The sequence below is a fragment of the Camellia sinensis genome, chromosome 9 (assembly GCF_055761805.1).
Source record: "Camellia sinensis isolate YWXY chromosome 9, ASM5576180v1, whole genome shotgun sequence".
NCBI classification, from domain to species: Eukaryota; Viridiplantae; Streptophyta; class Magnoliopsida; order Ericales; family Theaceae; genus Camellia; species Camellia sinensis.
The window spans coordinates 186,186,861-186,206,441 of record NC_138969.1 but is presented as its reverse complement, the minus strand read 5'-3'; positions in this window follow the sequence as shown (position 1 = coordinate 186,206,441).

The window sequence follows — 19,581 nt, the reverse complement described above, 5'->3', positions numbered from 1 at the left end:
GATTCTTTATACAACTTTTCATAAACTTGCTCAAGCTCTTCATCATCACTCCTAGAGGATTCATCATCTGTGATATTCTTGACTGGTCTCTTCGGATACTCTATTTGTTCTTCAGTTTCGGAAGTGTAATAACCCGACCCTCTAATATGCTTTATATCCCTAGTTCTATGAGAAATTACATGTTAATGTGAAATTCCATGCAAAGTTATGCTTACATGTGTAAATTGTTTGATCATGTGTTTCTATCTGTTAATTATTGGCACACAACTGTTAAAATTCAAATGTTAACTTGGAATTGAAAGCCGTAAATATAGCGACCCCGGTCTTTTCCCATTTGATTATTGTATCCGGACTTAGGTTCCGTAGATTCTGTCATTGTATAATTGGTGTTGTAGTCCTTTATTTTCTCTTTTGGAATTATAGGATGTGTTGGGCAGGTTTGTTTCAGGTTGGTTGGGTTTAGAAACCAAGTGTTGCTGTCCAGGTTTTTGGTGTTTCGCTCGAGCGAGGCGTTGGTCGCTCGAGCGAGATGTCGTTTTGGTTCTTCGCTCGAGCTGGGGTTTGTGTCGCTCGAGCGAGAGTTGGCGTCCTGTATGGACCTGTAGCTTTGCATTCTTGGCTCGAGCGAGCTTTTCTTCGCTCGAGCGAGTTAGTTCATCTTTCGCTCGAGCTATAGTTTCTTCGCTCGAGCGTGTGTCTGTTTACAGACCTGAGGGTTTGAGTTCTTCGCTCGATCGAGCTTTCTTTCGCTCGAGCGAGCTTTTGGGTTGTTGGCTCGAGCAAGGCTTCCTTGGCTCGAGCGTAGTTTCTCTGTGTCTGGTCGCTCGAGCGACCAAGTCTTCGCTCGAGCGAGCCTGTCCAGTATATATTTACAGCAGCGGGTTTTGATCAGTACTTTTCATCTTCTTTTTGATTCCAAACCCTAGGTCCGACTTCTCTCTCTCCCTACTCACCTTCTCTCTTAGATTTGATCCATTTAGGGAGTGTTTCTACCCTAGATCCTTCATTAAAAAGATAGAGTGAGGCAAGGGCTTCCATTTAATCTGAGCATTTGGCGATTTGGAGCACTTTGGTATTTGGGCACTCATCTCTTTCTGCACCATTTGAGTTGTTTTCTTTGAGGTAGGGATTTCCTACTCCATTTTATAGGTTTTGTTCTAAGTTCTGGTATTTTAACATGTTGGGGATACTTTGGTAAATTTTGGGAAAAACCCTAGTTGTATTATTGAATTAATTTGTATAAGTAATTCAAGGAATTGGGAAAAGAGGGTTAAATTCATGGAATTGGGGAATTCATTGATTAAATGGCGTAACTGGGTAATTGGTACCATTTGTCTATTGAATTGTTGATATAGTTATTTTTAGTTTAGAAATAACTGTTTTGGGCTATCGGTGGAGGATAGTCGTGATTGTTGTAGACATTGCATGTGGATTAGGAATAACTGAAACTAATCATATTGGTTAAGTCATTAATTTTGACTATGGAATTGATACAGAAAATACGTGTATTGATTGAGCATTGCATTTGCATACATTGTTTTGTGTGTGGGAGGAGATAGGGGATGTACTCCACGGTTTAGGGGAAGATAGGGGATGGACCTCTAAACCGGATTTTGTTTGGGAGGAGATAGGGGATGGACTCCATTAGCATCACTTTTATGTGTGCTTATTTATATAGAAGTGTTTTATTGATACAGAACTAAAATGTGTATCAATCTGGAAGTATGAAGTGTTTGATTTGAGCTTGAGTCTCATTTGTTTGTTGATATTGGAAGGATGTGAATATTATATATGTGATTCACTGTTGTAAGTTTGGCCAGGTTCTGAGCCATGTTGATAAAATTGGAAAGTAAAACGTATCTTAGACAATAGTGTCATGAGACTGTAAAATGAAGTAATTGATTATCTTGGTTAACCATCTGTTGAATGCTATTGCTTTATTCATTGCTTATATGTGGTTTAGTATATTTCTACTGGGCTGTGGCTCACCCTTTATGGGAACATCATTTTCAGGTTCAGGTGATAAACTACCTCCAAGGACTTAGTTTGGGAGGGCTTGGCTTCTGGGTTGAAGAAGACTACTTTTAGTTAATTGTCTTTAATTATTAGTACATGTAAACATTCAAGCCTTGGGCTTTTTCTTGTATTGAGTTACCAAGTGTTGGCTTGGAAAGATGTAAGCCTGTAGGGCATTTTATTCGATGATACATGTAATACTTTATTTGGTAATACTCTGATGAATGAATTAATAAATTGTCTTCTTTAAATAATGCATGTCAATGATATATAATGGGTTAATTTTGAGGGCGTTACAACTTGGTATCAGAGCGTACCGGGTTTGAATACTTTGGGTACGTGGGAAGTGATTAGTATCACATTGGGTTCGTCTCGTTTGATAGAGACTTAGTGTAATGTTATATGCTTATGTGATAACATGTTTATGTGATTATGTGAGTTTGGAATGTAGTTTCTAGGATGTTGATTGGACCCTTGAGTTTCTAGTAGTCTTGTTGGAAAGGCACTTGATCACTGCTGCTTCCAACCGGAACTATAGTAACGCATTGGGACTATCATTATCCGGGAATGAAATTAGTAGGTGCTTATGTGATTATGTGCTTACGTGGAATGAATTATTGTTGTCCATTGCATTAGGACGCGAGTGTTTAGCTTCGGCATATTTATTAATGTGCTAATGTCTTTGTTTCCCTTTATTAGGATGTCAGGACGAGGACGAAGACGCGGTAGGCGTGGTAGGCCGGGTAGGCAGGAGGTGCCTGTGCCAGAAGAGATTCCGGCAGTTCAAGAGGGAATTGGCCAGGCCAATGTGGCCGAGCCAGTAGGCCAGCAGGCTATGGGCGCTCTAGCCCGAGAGATAGCAGGGGCATTCAGGGAGTCAGTAGGCATTCTCAGAGCTGAGAATCAAGCTCAGGCTGTTATTGCGGATGCAGGACCTTCCTTTCTGAAGAGGGAGTTTTTCCGGTCTAATCCGGATGAATTTGTGGGTGATCCTAAAGAGCCGCTTAAGGCAGATGAATGGCTCGAACAGACAACGAAGACGTTTGAGATGCTTGGCATCGAAGACGAGGGGTTGAGAGTGACCTTGGCATCTTTCCAGTTGAAGGGGGATGCAGGTCAGTGGTGGAAGTTTACTAAGGGGCGTATAGGAGGTACATGGGAGGCTTTTGTGAATGCTTTCCAGGAGAAGTTTTTATCTCCGGCAGTCAGGGAGAAGCTGCGAGACCAGTTCTGTCAGCTTAAGCAGTCGAGTTCTTCTGTGGCCGAGTTTGAGGCTGCATTTACTAGTTTGTCCAGGTTTGCACCTGAGTTGGTGGCATCTGAGGAACGCCGTTGTATTGAGTTTGAGAAGAAGTTGAGGCGTGGCCTCAAGCTGAGAGTTGGGGGAACTATGATTCGGGATTATGGGCGTATGGTTGATGCTGCAGCCCACATGGAAATCATGATGCAGGAGGAGGAGGAAGGGCAGAAGGGCTCCAAGAGGAGTCAGGATGGTCAGAATGATGGTAGGAGACAGAGGGTTTTAATCCCCAGCAGTCTCAGGGTAGCTTTTCTAGATCGACTTTTCCTGTACCGAGTGCTAGTTCGGGGAAAGGCAGTCAGGGAGATATTACCTGTTTCAAGTGTGGCCAGCTGGGCCACAAGTCTCCAGTTTGTCCTCAGAGGGGAGGAGTTCAGAGAGCAGCATCTTCTTCGGCTCGATCTCAGAGCCAGAGTCAGGGTAGAGGTCAGCCACTCTCGTGTTATCAGTGTGGTCAGCCAGGGCACATGAAGAGGTATTGCCCACAGTTGGGTGGCACACCTGGTGCATCTGGTTTGAGGCCGATTCAGGGTCAGCAGCCAGCTCAGTCGGGTCAGGCCTCGAAGGCTAATCAGGGGGCTTCATCGTCCCAGATAGTGCAGCAATCTTATGCTCCTAGGGGTGAGCAGGTTGATCAGAGGTCGTCTGGGCGCGTGTACGCTGTTACCACGCAGGATCTTGTACCGGCTCCATCAGTTGTGAGAGGTACCTTCTTGTTTTGCAACTCGGTTGCTAATGTTTTGATTGATACGGGTGCATCTCATTCCTTTGTGTCTGCTGCATTTGTATCTGTTTTGGAATTGGAGTTAGCACAGTTAGCATCTCCTATATGTGTAGTATCACCTCTTGGGGGTGAATTGATTTTGAAACAAGGTGTTAGGGGTTGTGATATAGAGGTTGATTATCATAGAATCCCATTTTCCTTTGTAGTTATGCCTATGAGGGGTTTCGATGTTATTTTGGGTATGGACTGGTTATCGTCATACCGGGCAGTTATTGATTGCTACCGCCAGAGGGTCACTTGTTGTACCGTGAGCGGAGAGTATTTTCATTTTCTGGGGGACCGGGTTGGTGATGTGTTGCCACCGGGGTATGTTCCGCGAGGAAGGAGTGAGCTTAGTGGGCTACTTGCTAACCTTTCGATTAGTGAGGATAATGAGACTCTGATTGTGTTGCCAAGGGTGGTTTGTGAGTACTCGGATGTCTTTCCCGAGGATCTTGTAGGTTTGCCACCGCATCGGGAGATTGAGTTCTCTATTGACCTAGTGCCCGGCACGGCGCCGATTTCCATGACACCTTATCGTTTTGCCCCAGCCGAGTTAGTTGAGTTGAAGATCCAACTCCAGGAGTTACTAGACAAGGGTTTTATACGCCCTAGTGTTTTGCCGTGGGGAGCACCGGCCCTCTTTGTTAAAAAGAAAGGTGGTGCTTTGAGACTTTGTATAGATTATCAGAAATTGAATCGGGCTACGGTCAAGAATAAGTACCCTATGCCCCGTATAGATGATCTGTTTGACCAGTTGAAGGGTTCCCGTTGTTTCTCTAAGATAGACTTGAGATCGGGTTACCACCAGTTGAGGGTCAGGGAAGAGGATATTCCGAAGACGGCATTCCGTACGCGGTATGGCCATTATGAGTTTTTGGTGATGCCATTCGGGCTCACCAACGCACCGGCAGTCTTTATGGACTTGATGAACCGGATCTTCCGGGAATTCTTGGATCGGTTTGTAGTCGTTTTTGTGGACGACATCCTTATCTATTCGCCTTCTGAGGAGGAGCATGAGTCACACTTGAGGGTGGTGCTTGAGTTACTTAGAGTCCATAAGCTGTATGCCAAGTTTGGGAAGTGTGAGTTCTGGCTGAGGGAAGTCAAATTCTTAGGCCACGTGGTATCCGGGGAAGGAGTGTCTGTTGATACATCTAAGGTGGAGGCAGTGCAAGATTGGGCACAGCCTAAGAGTGTATTTGAGATCCGCAGTTTTCTGGGATTAGCTGGGTATTACCGTCGGTTTGTGAAAGATTTCTCCAGGTTAGCATCACCGTTGACTAGACTGACTCGGAAGGGAGTCAAATTTGTATGGAGTGAGACTTGTGAAAAGTCGTTTCAGGAGTTGAAAGTTAGACTGACTACCGCTCCAGTATTGATTATTCCAGAGAGAGGGTTGGGTTATGCAGTCTATTGTGACGCCTCACGAGAGGGTCTGGGTTGTGTATTAATGCAAGAAGGGAAAGTAGTTGCCTATGGTTCACGTCAGTTGAAGATTCATGAGCAGAATTACCCTACGCATGATCTAGAGTTAGCAGCTGTGATATTTGCCTTGAAGATTTGGAGGCATTATCTTTATGGTGAGAAATTCGAGGTATTCTCGGATCATAAGAGTCTGAAATATTTGTTTACACAAAAAGATTTGAACTTGAGGCAGAGGAGGTGGATGGAGTTCATAGAGGATTATGATTTTGAATTGCATTATCATCCGGGAAAGGCCAATGTGGTGGCCGATGCCCTTAGCAGGAAACCTATTGGTGACATAGCTAGTATAGCCATCCGAGAATGGGAGATGTTGGGTGCACTTGGGGAGTTTGATTTACTTCTGGGCGAATCCGTTGAGGCTACGGCCTTGTTTTCTGTTGTTGCACAGCCTACACTTATAACTCGAGTGTTAGAGGCTCAGAGAGGTGACCTTGAGGTAGAATCTCTCCGTGAGAAGATTTCCGGTGGGAAAGTTGAGAAGGGTTTGACGGTGTTTTCCGACCTGAGTGTGAGATACCGAGACCGTCCGTTTGTGCCGGAGTCTTGCCGAGAGGAGGTACTCCGAGAGTTTCATCATTCACGCCTTGCGGTGCATCCGGGAGGCACTAAGATGTACCGGGATTTGGGTCGTCAGTTCTGGTGGCGGGGTATGAAGAGAGATGTGGCAGCTTTCGTATCTAAGTGCCTTACTTGTCAGCAAGTGAAGGCTGAACATCAGAGGCCAGCGGGTTTGTTGCAACCCTTGCCTATTGCTGAGTGGAAGTGGGAACACGTCACTATGGACTTCGTTGTGGGTCTTCCGAGGACTCAGCGGGGTAGTGATGCTATTTGGGTGGTTGTAGACCGGTTGACTAAGTCGGCGCACTTCATTCCTATGCGCGTGAGAGATTCGGTAGATCATCTTGCGGACTTGTATATTCGGGACATAGTGAGGTTACACGGGGTTCCAGTGACGATTGTCTCGGATAGAGATCCTCGTTTTACTGCCAGGTTGTGGCAGAGTTTGCAGGATGCCTTAGGCACTAAGTTGACCTTTAGCACGGCTTATCATCCTCAGACTGACGGACAGTCCGAGCGTACTATTCAGATACTTGAGGATATGCTTCGGGGTTGTGTTCTAGACTTTAGTGGATCGTGGGAGAGGCACTTGCCGTTGGTAGAGTTTGCCTACAACAACAGTTTCCAGTCTAGTATCGGTATGGCACCGTTTGAGGCCTTATATGGCCGACCGTGTAGATCTCCTGTTTGTTGGGCTGAGGTGGGTGATGCACCTCTGTTGGGTCCGGAGTTGGTGAGGGAAACGACGGAGAAAGTTGAGCTTATCCGTAAGAGGCTTGTTACAGCACAGAGTCGTCAGAAATCGTATGCCGACCGTAGGAGGAGGCCTTTGGTGTTTAAGGTGGGTGATCATGTCTTTCTGAAGATATCACCTAGACGGGGTTTGATGAGGTTTGGGAAGAGTGGGAAGTTGTCCCCTCGGTTCATTGGTCCGTTTGAGATCCTTGAGAGGATTGGCGAGGCTGCTTATCGTTTAGCTCTGCCGCCGCAGTTGTCCGGAGTACATGACGTGTTTCATGTGAGTATGCTTCGGAAGTATGAGCCGGATCCATCACATGTGTTGGATTGGACCGATTTAGTGGTTGATGAGGATGTCTCGTATGAGGAGAGACCGGTTCGGGTCTTGGATAGGCGGGATCAAGTTTTGCGAGGCAAGACCATCCCTTTGGTAAAAGTTTTGTGGAAACATCATGGAGTGGAGGAAGCCACTTGGGAACGTGAATTGGAAGTCCGTGAAAAATACCCGGACATGTTTATTACTTTGTAATCTTGGATTTAGATTTTGTAATATGGTTGAACTTAAGAGCTTTATATATGTCTTAAGTTGTGAAACATTGAGTATGTTTTGGTAAATGGGTGCATTTTGAAACTTGCTTCATTATAGAAGTTTAGTGTAACATTGCATATGTTGATTGCATTGTTAAATGTGTTGTATATATCGTGCAACTGAATATGATAAGGAATAATGCATAATATTGATACAAGTTGAAATATATGTTATTTTATATATGTTGTGAGATGCCTCTTGATAAAGAGATGAAGTGACCAGCATTGGGTCAAGCTGTCTATTATTGTTTTATAATATCATTGGGAATTGAGAAAAATCTGTTTTCAAAAACTTAAGCTTAATTTCGGGGACGAAATTCTTTGAAGGGGGGGAGGTTATAGCGACCCCGGTCTTTTCCCATTTGATTATTGTATCCGGACTTCGGTTCCGTAGATTCTGTCATTGTATAATTGGTGTTGTTGTCCTTTATTTTCTCTTTTGGAATTATAGGATGTGTTGGGCAGGTTTGTTTCAGGTTGGTTGGGTTTAGAAACCAAGTGTTGCTGTCCAGGTTTTTGGTGTTTCGCTCGAGCGAGGCGTTCGTCGCTCGAGCGAGATGTCGTTTTGGTTCTTCGCTCGAGCTGGGGTTTGTGTCGCTCGAGCGAGAGTTGGCGTCCTGTATGGACCTGTAGCTTTGCATTCTTGGCTCGAGCGAGCTTTTCTTCGCTCGAGCGAGTTAGTTCATCTTTCGCTCGAGCTATAGTTTCTTCGCTCGAGCGTGTGTCTGTTTACAGACCTAAGGGTTTGAGTTCTTCGCTCGATCGAGCTTTCTTTCGCTCGAGCGAGCTTTTGGGTTGTTGGCTCGAGCAAGGCTTCCTTGGCTCGAGCGTAGTTTCTCTGTGTCTGGTCGCTCGAGCGACCAAGTCTTCGCTCGAGCGAGCCTGTCCAGTATATATTTACAGCAGCGGGTTTTGATCAGTCCTTTTCATCTTCTTTTTGATTCCAAACCCTAGGTCCGACTTCTCTCTCTCCCTACTCACCTTCTCTCTTAGATTTGATCCATTTAGGGAGTGTTTCTACCCTAGATCCTTCATTAAAAAGATAGAGTGAGGCAAGGGCTTCCATTTAATCTGAGCATTTGGCGATTTGGAGCACTTTGGTATTTGGGCACTCATCTCTTTCTGCACCATTTGAGTTGTTTTCTTTGAGGTAGGGATTTCCTACTCCATTTTATAGGTTTTGTTCTAAGTTCTGGTATTTTAACATGTTGGGGATACTTTGGTAAATTTTGGGAAAAACCCTAGTTGTATTATTGAATTAATTTGTATAAGTAATTCAAGGAATTGGGAAAAGAGGGTTAAATTCATGGAATTGGGGAATTCATTGATTAAATGGCGTAACTGGGTAATTGGTACCATTTGTCTATTGAATTGTTGATATAGTTATTTTTAGTTTAGAAATAACTGTTTTGGGCTATCGGTGGAGGATAGTCGTGATTGTTGTAGACATTGCATGTGGATTAGGAATAACTGAAACTAATCATATTGGTTAAGTCATTAATTTTGACTATGGAATTGATACAGAAAATACGTGTATTGATTGAGCATTGCATTTGCATACATTGTTTTGTGTGTGGGAGGAGATAGGGGATGTACTCCACGGTTTAGGGGAAGATAGGGGATGGACCTCTAAACCGGATTTTGTTTGGGAGGAGATAGGGGATGGACTCCATTAGCATCACTTTTATGTGTGCTTATTTATATAGAAGTGTTTTATTGATACAGCACTAAAATGTGTATCAATCTGGAAGTATGAAGTGTTTGATTTGAGTTTGAGTCTCATTTGTTTGTTGATATTGGAAGGATGTGAATATTATATATGTGATTCACTGTTGTAAGTTTGGCCAGGTTCTGAGCCATGTTAATAAAATTGGAAAGTAAAACGTATCTTAGACAATAGTGTCATGAGACTGTAAAATGAAGTAATTGATTATCTTGGTTAACCATCTGTTGAATGTTATTGCTTTATTCATTGCTTATATGTGGTTTAGTATATTTCTACTGGGCTGTGGCTCACCCTTTATGGGAACATCATTTTCAGGTTCAGGTGATAAACTACCTCCAAGGACTTAGTTTGGGAGGGTTTGGCTTCTGGGTTGAAGAAGAGTACTTTTAGTTAATTGTCTTTAATTATTAGTACATGTAAACATTCAAGCCTTGGGCTTTTTCTTGTATTGAGTTACCAAGTGTTCGCTTGGAAAGATGTAAGCCTGTAGGGCATTTTATTCGATGATACATGTAATACTTTATTTGGTAATACTCTGATGAATGAATTAATAAATTGTCTTCTTTAAATAATGCATGTCAATGATATATAATGGGTTAATTTTGAGGGCGTTACAGTAAAGGCACGATAAACTGAAATTGAGCATGTGAACATGCAAGTGGGAATTTTTAAGGCTACTTGGAAGGTTTAATTGGAAATTTATTTTGTCTGATTTGCTAAGGCTCGTTTGGCAAGTCTAGAAGCTAAAAGCTTATTTGTGTGTTATATAAGTCCGTTTTTGAACTCATCTTCTTACATGTATTGAGTGGAAATCCTGGAGAGCACCAAAGAGAGAGAGAAAGAAGAGGAAAGAAAGGGAACAAGGAGAAGAATTTGGAGATTGAAGATCTTGCTAGGGGTAATTGGAGGATACAACTTAAGTAAGTATAAATCACTAGCCAATTTTCAATTTCCCTTCAATTATTTTGAATTAAGCTTTGAAATGAAGCATCCTCCATAAAACTAGGGGTTGATTGTGTAATCAATTTCGCAAATGATTGTGTATCACTTGAGTGTGTATGTTAGGAAATTTGATCTCTATGATATACCAAATTTCAGTCTTTTGTATGTTTGAGCTTATATGATACATATGCATGTATGTTTCTACATATGTTTACATGGTGAGAATGAGAAAACTACGGAATTGGAAGTGTAAAAGCCCAAGTAATACAAGTCTTGATCCTAATTGGCTAAATTACATGTTCACATGTTTATATGTTCTGCTCTTAGGGTAAAACTTACCTTGATTCTAGCTATATGACTTTCCTCTTGTGACTTAGAATTGTTGCAGTTTCGGACAGAAAAACAGAGCAAACGACCGCACGTGCGGGGCCCATAGCCGCACGTGTGAGAGGCCAACCGTACATGCGGGGCTCACAGCCGCACGTGCGAAAAACAGGGGTGAAGAGTCGAGCTATACTGCTAAAAAGGCATATGCGACCCGCACGTGCCGTGAGGACTTCCGCACGTGCGGCCAAAAATTGAAAAATTCTGTAATTTTTCTTTTGCTCTTCTCGACCCTGTGAACGTGTTATTATATCGGTTTGATGTTCCTATGATGCATTTAATTACATGAAACATAGCGAATCGAATAATGAGAAATGAAAGAAAACCCATAAAAGATGATGTGCTCACAATTTATGTGCTATGTGTAGGGCATCCGCAGGAGGGGGGCAACGTTCACCTGCATCACAGTGAGTGATAGTGGCGTAATATTATGCTCTGTACACGTTATGTGTTTATATATGCTATTCAAGATTTTATTCACTTTTGTGAGTACCTTATGTTATATGTGATATATTTGAACTTTGACATGTAAGATATGGACTTGAGGCCGTTCTGTTTGCTAATACGATGGGCCTAAGGCCGCTTTGTTAATATGATGGGCCTAAGGCCGTTTTGCATTTTGTTGGGCCTAAGGCCGTTCTGCTATTATAATGGGCCTAAGGCCGTTCTGTATTATGATAGGCCTAAGGCCGTTTTTCATTCTGTTGGGCTTAAGGCCATTCTGTTTTATGTGGGCCCAAGGCTGTTCAGAAAAGAAAGAAAATCGAGTGAGGCTATGAATTGTGAATATGCACTGTTAACTCATATTTGTACTCTTAATTTATTTGTACTACTGTCATTCACTGAGCCTTGCTCACTCTACTTTTCAGCCCAGAAGTTTGTAGCTGAACCCGTTTTGCTGAGTCACCCGAAGTGACTTTTTTTTTTATTTTGGAAAGCCCTTTAACGGCATGTTTTGTTATAATTGGGAAGAATATGTATGTATGTAAATGTTGACAACATTAAACATGTTAGGTTGGTTCCCTTTTATTCTCAGAAATGTAAATGATGCATAGGATGCTATATGCGTATAGTAATGGCATTTAGATATAGCTCAATGAATGTTTTATCTTTCTATTAGTTTGCTTCCGTTCAGGCCCCGATATTGAGTAAACTTTAAGAAGTTTCTAAATTGAGGCCTAAGGTTAGGCTGGTCATGTTCAAACTCCTAGGGGCTGGTTTGGGTGGTGATAGGAAGCCACCATGAAAGCAATGAATTATTCATGCCCCTCTTCACCTTGTGCTTTGTTGTCACTTTCATCTTTATCAAACTCTGATTCATCATCCTAAGTGATGGCAAATGCTTTCTTCTTCCTCAAACGATTAGGGCATTCTTGAGCAAAGTGGCCAAATCCTTGGCATTCATAGCATTGAACTCTTTCAGAGTTCCATTGTATCTTTCCTTTCTCCTTCTTGGTTATAGAAGTAATTTTGAGTTTATCTTTACTTTTGGATTTATGAGTTGATTCCAAAAGATTAGGATATTTTTTTTAGAAAAGACTTTTTAAATTGTTTTACAAAAGCATCCATAATCTTGGAATCTATCTCACAATCCTCATCAGAATCCTTTCCAACTTTATGAGCACTACTAAAGGCAATATCATTTTTTGTTTCTTTTTGAAATTCCTATGTGCCTTATAAGTTTGGAGATTTCCAACCACATAATCTAGCTTGAGGTTGTCAACATCTTGAGCCTCCTCAATAGCGATAACTTTTTGTTGGAACCGATAGGGCAAGGACCTCAAAATTTTTCTCACAATTTTGGATTCTAGTATTTTTTCACCTAAATTGAAACTGGAACTTACAATGTCACTCAACTTCACATAAAATTCACTGAAGGTCTTACTATCTTTTATTGAAAGGTTTTCAAAACTAGACGTGCGCCTTTGAAGTTTTGAGCGCTTAACCGAAGGAGTGCCCTCATGAATAGTTTGTAAGGTATTCCAAGTCTCTTTTGCAACTTCACAATTGCAAATACAACTAAACTCTTCTGGTGTGATGGCACAAGAGAGAGAATTGATATCTTTACTATTCCAGCTGCTATTTTGGTAATCAATTTTGTCCCATTTATCAATTGGTTTGGGAAAGGTTACTTCATCAACGGTAATCGTTGGTTCGGTCCACCCATACATGACAGATTGCCAAACTTTTTCTTCAAGTAAAGGTGGTCGAACCATAAAATTTCCCTCATGAATTGAATCTATTATCATAAATCAAACAAGATCTCACTGTAATAGTTTTTTAAAAAAAATAAAGCGACCCGCTCTGATACCAATTGAAAAATCTTAAATTCCCTACATATTGATTTGTGATTATGTATCAATTTTAACCAGTAAAGAGTAATCTCAATCAAACAATCAAAGACAAAGCGACATAACGATTTTATGTAGAAAAACCACAATTGGAGCACCTCCAATTGTGATAAAAAACTATGGGCAAAAGCTACAAAACAATCTATTAAAAAGACATAAAGGAATTACACAAATGTACTCTCAATTACCTTGTGAATCCACACTCGAATCGAATCGACCCCTATGTGTCTCTTCTAGCCCTGCCTTGACCTTGGAATTGTCTTGCCCAATTTTGAATCCACAACGCCGATGTCGAATCACGATGATGAGCCACTTCGGAATCCAGCAAAGCTTCAGGCCCAAATTCTCCGAAATCCACCGAAGAACTACTCTTTCTTTTTTGAATAAAACAAATAAACAAACCTTTTGATATAATCCACTCAAATCATGATTAATCTCTCACAGATATCAAAGGAAACAAGCAAAGAAGCTCCATATGAAAACCCTAAGTCCCAAAAAGAAGATTTGAAAGTCGTAACCCTAAAATTTGATAAAACAACATATTTATAGAAAATAGATTCGCGATCTCCGCTCGAGCGCAAGAATGGCCACTCGAATGGATCTATGCTCAAGCGCAAGAATGGCCGCTTGAGCGGGAAAAAACAACTGTCAGTATTTTTGCAAGCAAGTGAAACTTTTGAACGGGTTGCATCTCCGCTCGAGCGCAGTAATGGCCACTTAAGCAGAAAACTAGCTCGATCCCCAACATAGTCAGCAAAGTGGCAAACATGATAGGATTAAGATGTCAAACTCCTTTGCAAGGGCATAATTCGGGTTGGATTTGCATCTAAAACTCATAGCCTCACTGAAATAAAAGAACGAATAAAATTACAACTAAAAGAAGTTTTGTCAAATGAGATTGCCAAGAACAAAAACCTAACAAAACTATTAAGAATTTAAAAATTATAAACCCGGAGAAATTGGATGTGTAAAAACTTCACAAAACGTACTCATATATATATATATATATATATATATATTTAAAAAAATTTGAAATTATGAATTTAAGAAGGATAAATTACACTTTACTAACTTCAACTATTGTTTCGTATCACTTTACCCTTCAATTAAAAATTGTAACAACTAAGCTCCCTCATCTACTAATTTTTTTCCAATTTGGACCTTTATAACTAAAATAGCCTTCCATCAATTGGATAAATTACACTTTATCTTCTTGAACTAATACCTCATATTAGTTTATCCCTTGAACTATCACCTAATATCACTTTCAATTGGGACTTTCTAATTTTTATTTTATTTATTACAAAATTAATTTTAAGCTTGCTAGAAGAATTGAAAAAAAACAAAATTGAAAAGGGGATAAAGTATTTTTATTGTATTTTAAATTAAAAATCAAACTTCTTTTTGTTGAGGGGTCAGAGTGGTAGTTCAAGGGGATAAAGTATAATATATTCCTATATTAAAAAGGGTATTTTCATCATTAAAGTCAAAATTAAAAAAATTAATAGACGAGGGGGGTTAAGTGTTATAATTGTTGATACTCCATTTTGCCCAAAGTCTAATGAATTTGCAGAAATAGAACTCACTATTAGATCCAAAATGCCCAAAATCCTTTGGGCATACATTTTTGTTAAAATTAAACATTGGTTAGGTGAATTTTCAACAAATCAAGGAGGAGAACCACGAAATTATGGTATACTGTGTTACACCTAATTATTTTCCTGTTCATCAAGCAAATCTCAACTATCCAAATCAAGAAGTTCATGTGCCTCAACTGCACAAAATAAAATTCTAAAAAGTTTGAAAAAAGGAAAAAAAAATAGAAAGAAGAAAGGAAAAGTTGGTGGACAAATTCCACCAAATAATTAGTTTTTTTGACTTTCTAATCAAACAACAACAACATCATCATCATCAACCCATTCATCATCATCATATCTTTATCCTGCATTTTTTCAGCTTTATAAATAAAGTAGCTCAAAAGGAGAAAAGGAAAGGAGAGCTGAGAAAGAAAGAGAGGCTCAGGAGAAATGCAAAATTGAGAGAGTTAGGGAAAAAAAAAAAGGTCATTTAAAAAAAAAATATGAGTAAAAAAGAATGTGTTCACTATTTCAGTTTGTTTAAAACTCACAGGTGGATATTTGTATACATTGTTCATCGTAATGAATAATATTTATATTATCTATTTACTTCCTTTATTACATCCAAATTAATCTATCCTATTTCATTTTTATTCATTTTATTATACTTATGTCATCACTGTATTATTTATACATGTGTGCATGTCTATCATAATATATACTTGTATGTATTTTGGTAGAATTACTCTCTCTCTCTCTATATATATATATATATATATACATGTATATAAATAATAAAAATAAATGAATAATATTTACCATAATATGCTAGGATTGAGTAAGGAATCTGTAAAATCTGTAATCCGATCTGGTTCAATCCAATCCTGTAGGTTTGGATTGATTTTTTGAATCCGTGGCTCGATTCCGGATTGAAAAATTAAAAATCCTTAGTCCACGGATTGGTTCTGGATTGAACTCCATAGTTCCGAATTGGAATCGATTCAAACCCTATACAAATAGCCTATATTTATATTATATATCCTCCTGCATCATATCTTCTCTTATTCCATATAAAATCTAAACCTAAACCAAAACTTGCATAGTATCTTTTTTTATTGCTTTTGTTTGTTGGTTTTTAGTTTTAATTTATAATGGTCTAAATACTTGTAATGAAACTAGTTTTCTTATAGTTGTTTAAATTCTAGAATAGTTGTCGTTATTATGGAAAGACATGTTGCTATTGTAGAACTAATATGAGGCTATGTTTATGTTTTTATGAAATTAAAATGTTCTATATTTTTTTTTTGTTATTTGATTATGTGAATCTGTGGTCCTAAACCAATTCAATCCATGTTTAAACGAATTGGTTCGGATTGGTTCTAATTTTTCAAGAAGCATAGATTTCGGATCGGTTCTGGTTTTACCCCAATTCGAACCAATTCGGACCATGCTTACCCCTATAATATGCATGTATATATATTTTGGTGGAATTGCCCCTATACATATATACATGCATGTATTAAATAAATATTATTTATCATAACATTTGTGTGTATATATATTTTGGTAGAATTGCTCCCAATATATAGATACATATACATGCACATATGTAAAAATAATATCCGTATATGTATGTGTATATATATATTTGGCAGAAATTAATCCATCTATATATATATATATATATATTTTATCATTATAATATTTTCAAAGGTAGATCAGTCCACAAAGAAATCAATAGATTTGGAAACGCAGTATCGTAAGGGTAGTGTAGGGTGCCAAACACCTTTCCTACTCGTAACAATAAAACTCCTGAATTCATCTCTGGATTTCTTTTTTAAGACCAAAATTAAAGTCACCATCAAATTCAAATTTTTGAAAATATGTTTCCAAAATAAGATTACGAATTATAGGTGAACTAACACACCTGAATTGTATGTTAGATGGCGACTCCAAATTTTTATTTAAAATCCTACAGTTTGAGTTTCAGCTATTGGATCGTATTCCTTTTGTCGCATAAAGTTATGATTCATCTCGAATAGGATGGACAAAAATTTGGGTGTGATAGCTAGCGACTCCACTAGGGACGTTAGGGGGTTTTGGCTGGAACAAATTTCCTCTATTGATTTCTGGAGTGGATCGAGCTTGATTTCTAGACAACATGTCATTTTTTTTACACAGGATTCATTTGAGCTACCCAACCACCCACATGCAACATTGGTCCCGAACGCAAGAAGAAGCAACCAATCAATCCTCCATTACAAAGGACAATCATAACCCGATTCATATCTCACTTGCAAGAGATGGACCACGATCTAGTCGAATCACGCTTTCAAGTAGATCCAAACATGGTCCCATGATTCGAGTTCAACGAACTAAAGCACTAGATTGAGGATCTCCGTTCGATGATGCAACTTTTCATATCCTCGCAAGCTCCATTAGCTTATCTTATTCCTCTATCAGCTACTCATTCCAACAATTGTGCTCAAGTCGAATCCACAGTGCTTCTAGCCGGATAGCCACCTGTTGTTCCACCAATCCTTACAACTCAAGCCACTCTTGCTGCATAATTTAACATTCCAACAATACATCCTGAAGTTTTCCCAATGGTCCCACCAACGCAAGGCCATCCCTTTCATGGCTATATGGAAAACAACGATCCCAAGCCACCTTATCCTCGTAATGTACCGACTCTTACCCCAGTCATTGGCCGAACTATTACCCAAAAAATCCAAAATATAGAGGAAGCATTGAAAACCCTTCAGCAAAATATGCTTCTTCCCAGATTTCTAGCTCCCGTCTAAATCCAAGATGCTAGAGTTTTCTAAATACAATGGCATGAGAAATCCAATCATTCATTTGGAGCTCTATGCTGGGGCACTCTGTGGCTATGCAAGTAATGATAAACTTCTCATACATTACAGCCTAATGAGGCTTGTACTTCAATGGTTTGCCAGATTAGAAATGCACCGTATCTAGTCCTGGATGGAGTTGGCTCATGCCTTTTTCAAGCAATACAAGCACAATTGTTATTTGTGCATTGATCGAAACTCATTGATGAGAATGGCTAAGAAACCAGAAGAATCTTTCAAAGATCACGCGCTCAGATGGAGAGAAGTAGCGACACAAGTGAGCCCGCCATTATCAAACTTAGAATTTGTCTCACTTTTTATCCAAACATGCAAAGGGATCTATTTTGACAAGCTTTGTGCTAGTATTGGCAAAAGCTTTGCGGACATCATGATTCAAGGTGAGCTAATTAAAGATGGAATAAAGATAGGACGTTGTAGACGTCCCCGAACGCCCCGGGAGACGAGTCCCCCGTTCCGTTCGTATTGGGCTCACTACAGTTCAGACTCTCAAATGTCACGGTTCTTAATCTGAACCAAAGAGTCCAAATCCGACAAATCATTTTGAGAAAACAGATTTTTAGAAAATAAGTGCCAAACATGGACTGCTTTGCCAGATACAGAGTTGCCACCTAAATATTTTATTTTTGGGAAATTTAGGAAACCCTGACTCGTTGCCTAAGGCCACGTGGCCGTCATCACCAAAGTTGCCTCGGATCAGAAACTTGGGTACAATTGGGGAATGTCACTTCGTGAGCACCCCCGCTTACCCGATCAAAGATCGGCCTCTACTAACCATGATATCTATTTTTGAAAACATTATGCGTTCTTATCCCGGTTATTTAGCCTAGATTTACTATGTGATGCGCACAGCAAACAAGTATAGACTGGATCACCTGAATTGGAACAAAACGTTTCATGTTTGTTTATTTGAAAATGGTTTGATGGTGCTACCCGCAAATAGGCTAAGACGTGAATTTGCCACCCTCAGGCGGGCTTAGAAAACATGATTTTGCCACTATCTAGTGGGCTTAAAACTCACAATGAATGATTTGTTCCAATTCAAATAACCCAACCTTCACCCACAGGCATTCAGGCAGATATGTCACATAAGCAATTAGCCTCATGGTAAGCATGCTATCATGGCAGTCACTCACACACATGCAAGGATGCTAAAGCATAAAAACTTACCGAGTACTCCAAGCCAAAACAAAAGCTAATTAGAAATCCATGCATGATCCTAATTATACAGAAATGCCTAATGCAACACATGCAAAAATGCAACTATAGCAGGCTCGGCTATTCTAGACATGGCATATGAAATGCTACAGTTAACATGTATTCAACTTGGAATTGAAAATACAATACAGTTAGTATGATGCGCCGAGCCCGGTGCATGCAAAACAGATGAATGAATGCAAACATGCTGTCATACTGTATGCTAATTGAAACATGCCCTAATCTAACCATCATAAGCGGGTAAATAAAAGGGAGAAAGACATGGGGTTGGCAGACATACATCACACACACACACTTATTACAGTTGTGCCCTCGCGCAGAGGGTCTGAAAGAATAATACAGTCCCAAATGAATAATTACAGTCCAAAAATCCTAATTAATTAACAAATTAAATTAGGAAAGCAATAAATTGGCATGCAAGCCAGGGACTGCCTCAAATCTGCTCCGAATGATGAATGATGCATGCTCGGGTTGCCTTGTGCGGAGAATCCCTCGCGATGCCCTGGTTTGCCTCTGTTTGCAATTGTTCTTGGAATGCGTGCCAAGCTCCGGAAGGCTGTCGATTTCTGATTTGCTGCAATAGAGAGCAACAAAGGGGCATGGCAAAGTATTTTCATATATGTATGCATGACTACTCTTCAGGGAGTGTAGTCCTCGATCCTCGTGCCACCAATCACGCATCTCGATGCATGATGGCCGAGGAGTCGAATTGCATGACTCAATATGAAATGAATGCACATATAAACACAACGAGACCTAAATTCCATCATGGATAATCCGGAGTGTCAGTGACTGGGAATTGAGACACGTTCCGTCACTCGAAGTACGAAACGTCCCTCGTTTCCCGTGCTTGGGCTAACTCCTATCCCAAGCACAATGCAATATGCATGACATGCATGAATGCGACTAATATACAACCTAGTATGTACAATGCTATGAAATGGCATAGACGATGCACGAGGTAACATGGCATACACAATGCGCTAACATACAACCTAGCATACGCAATGCTATGAAATAAAATGGTATACACAATGCACAATGGACTTACACCAACATGAG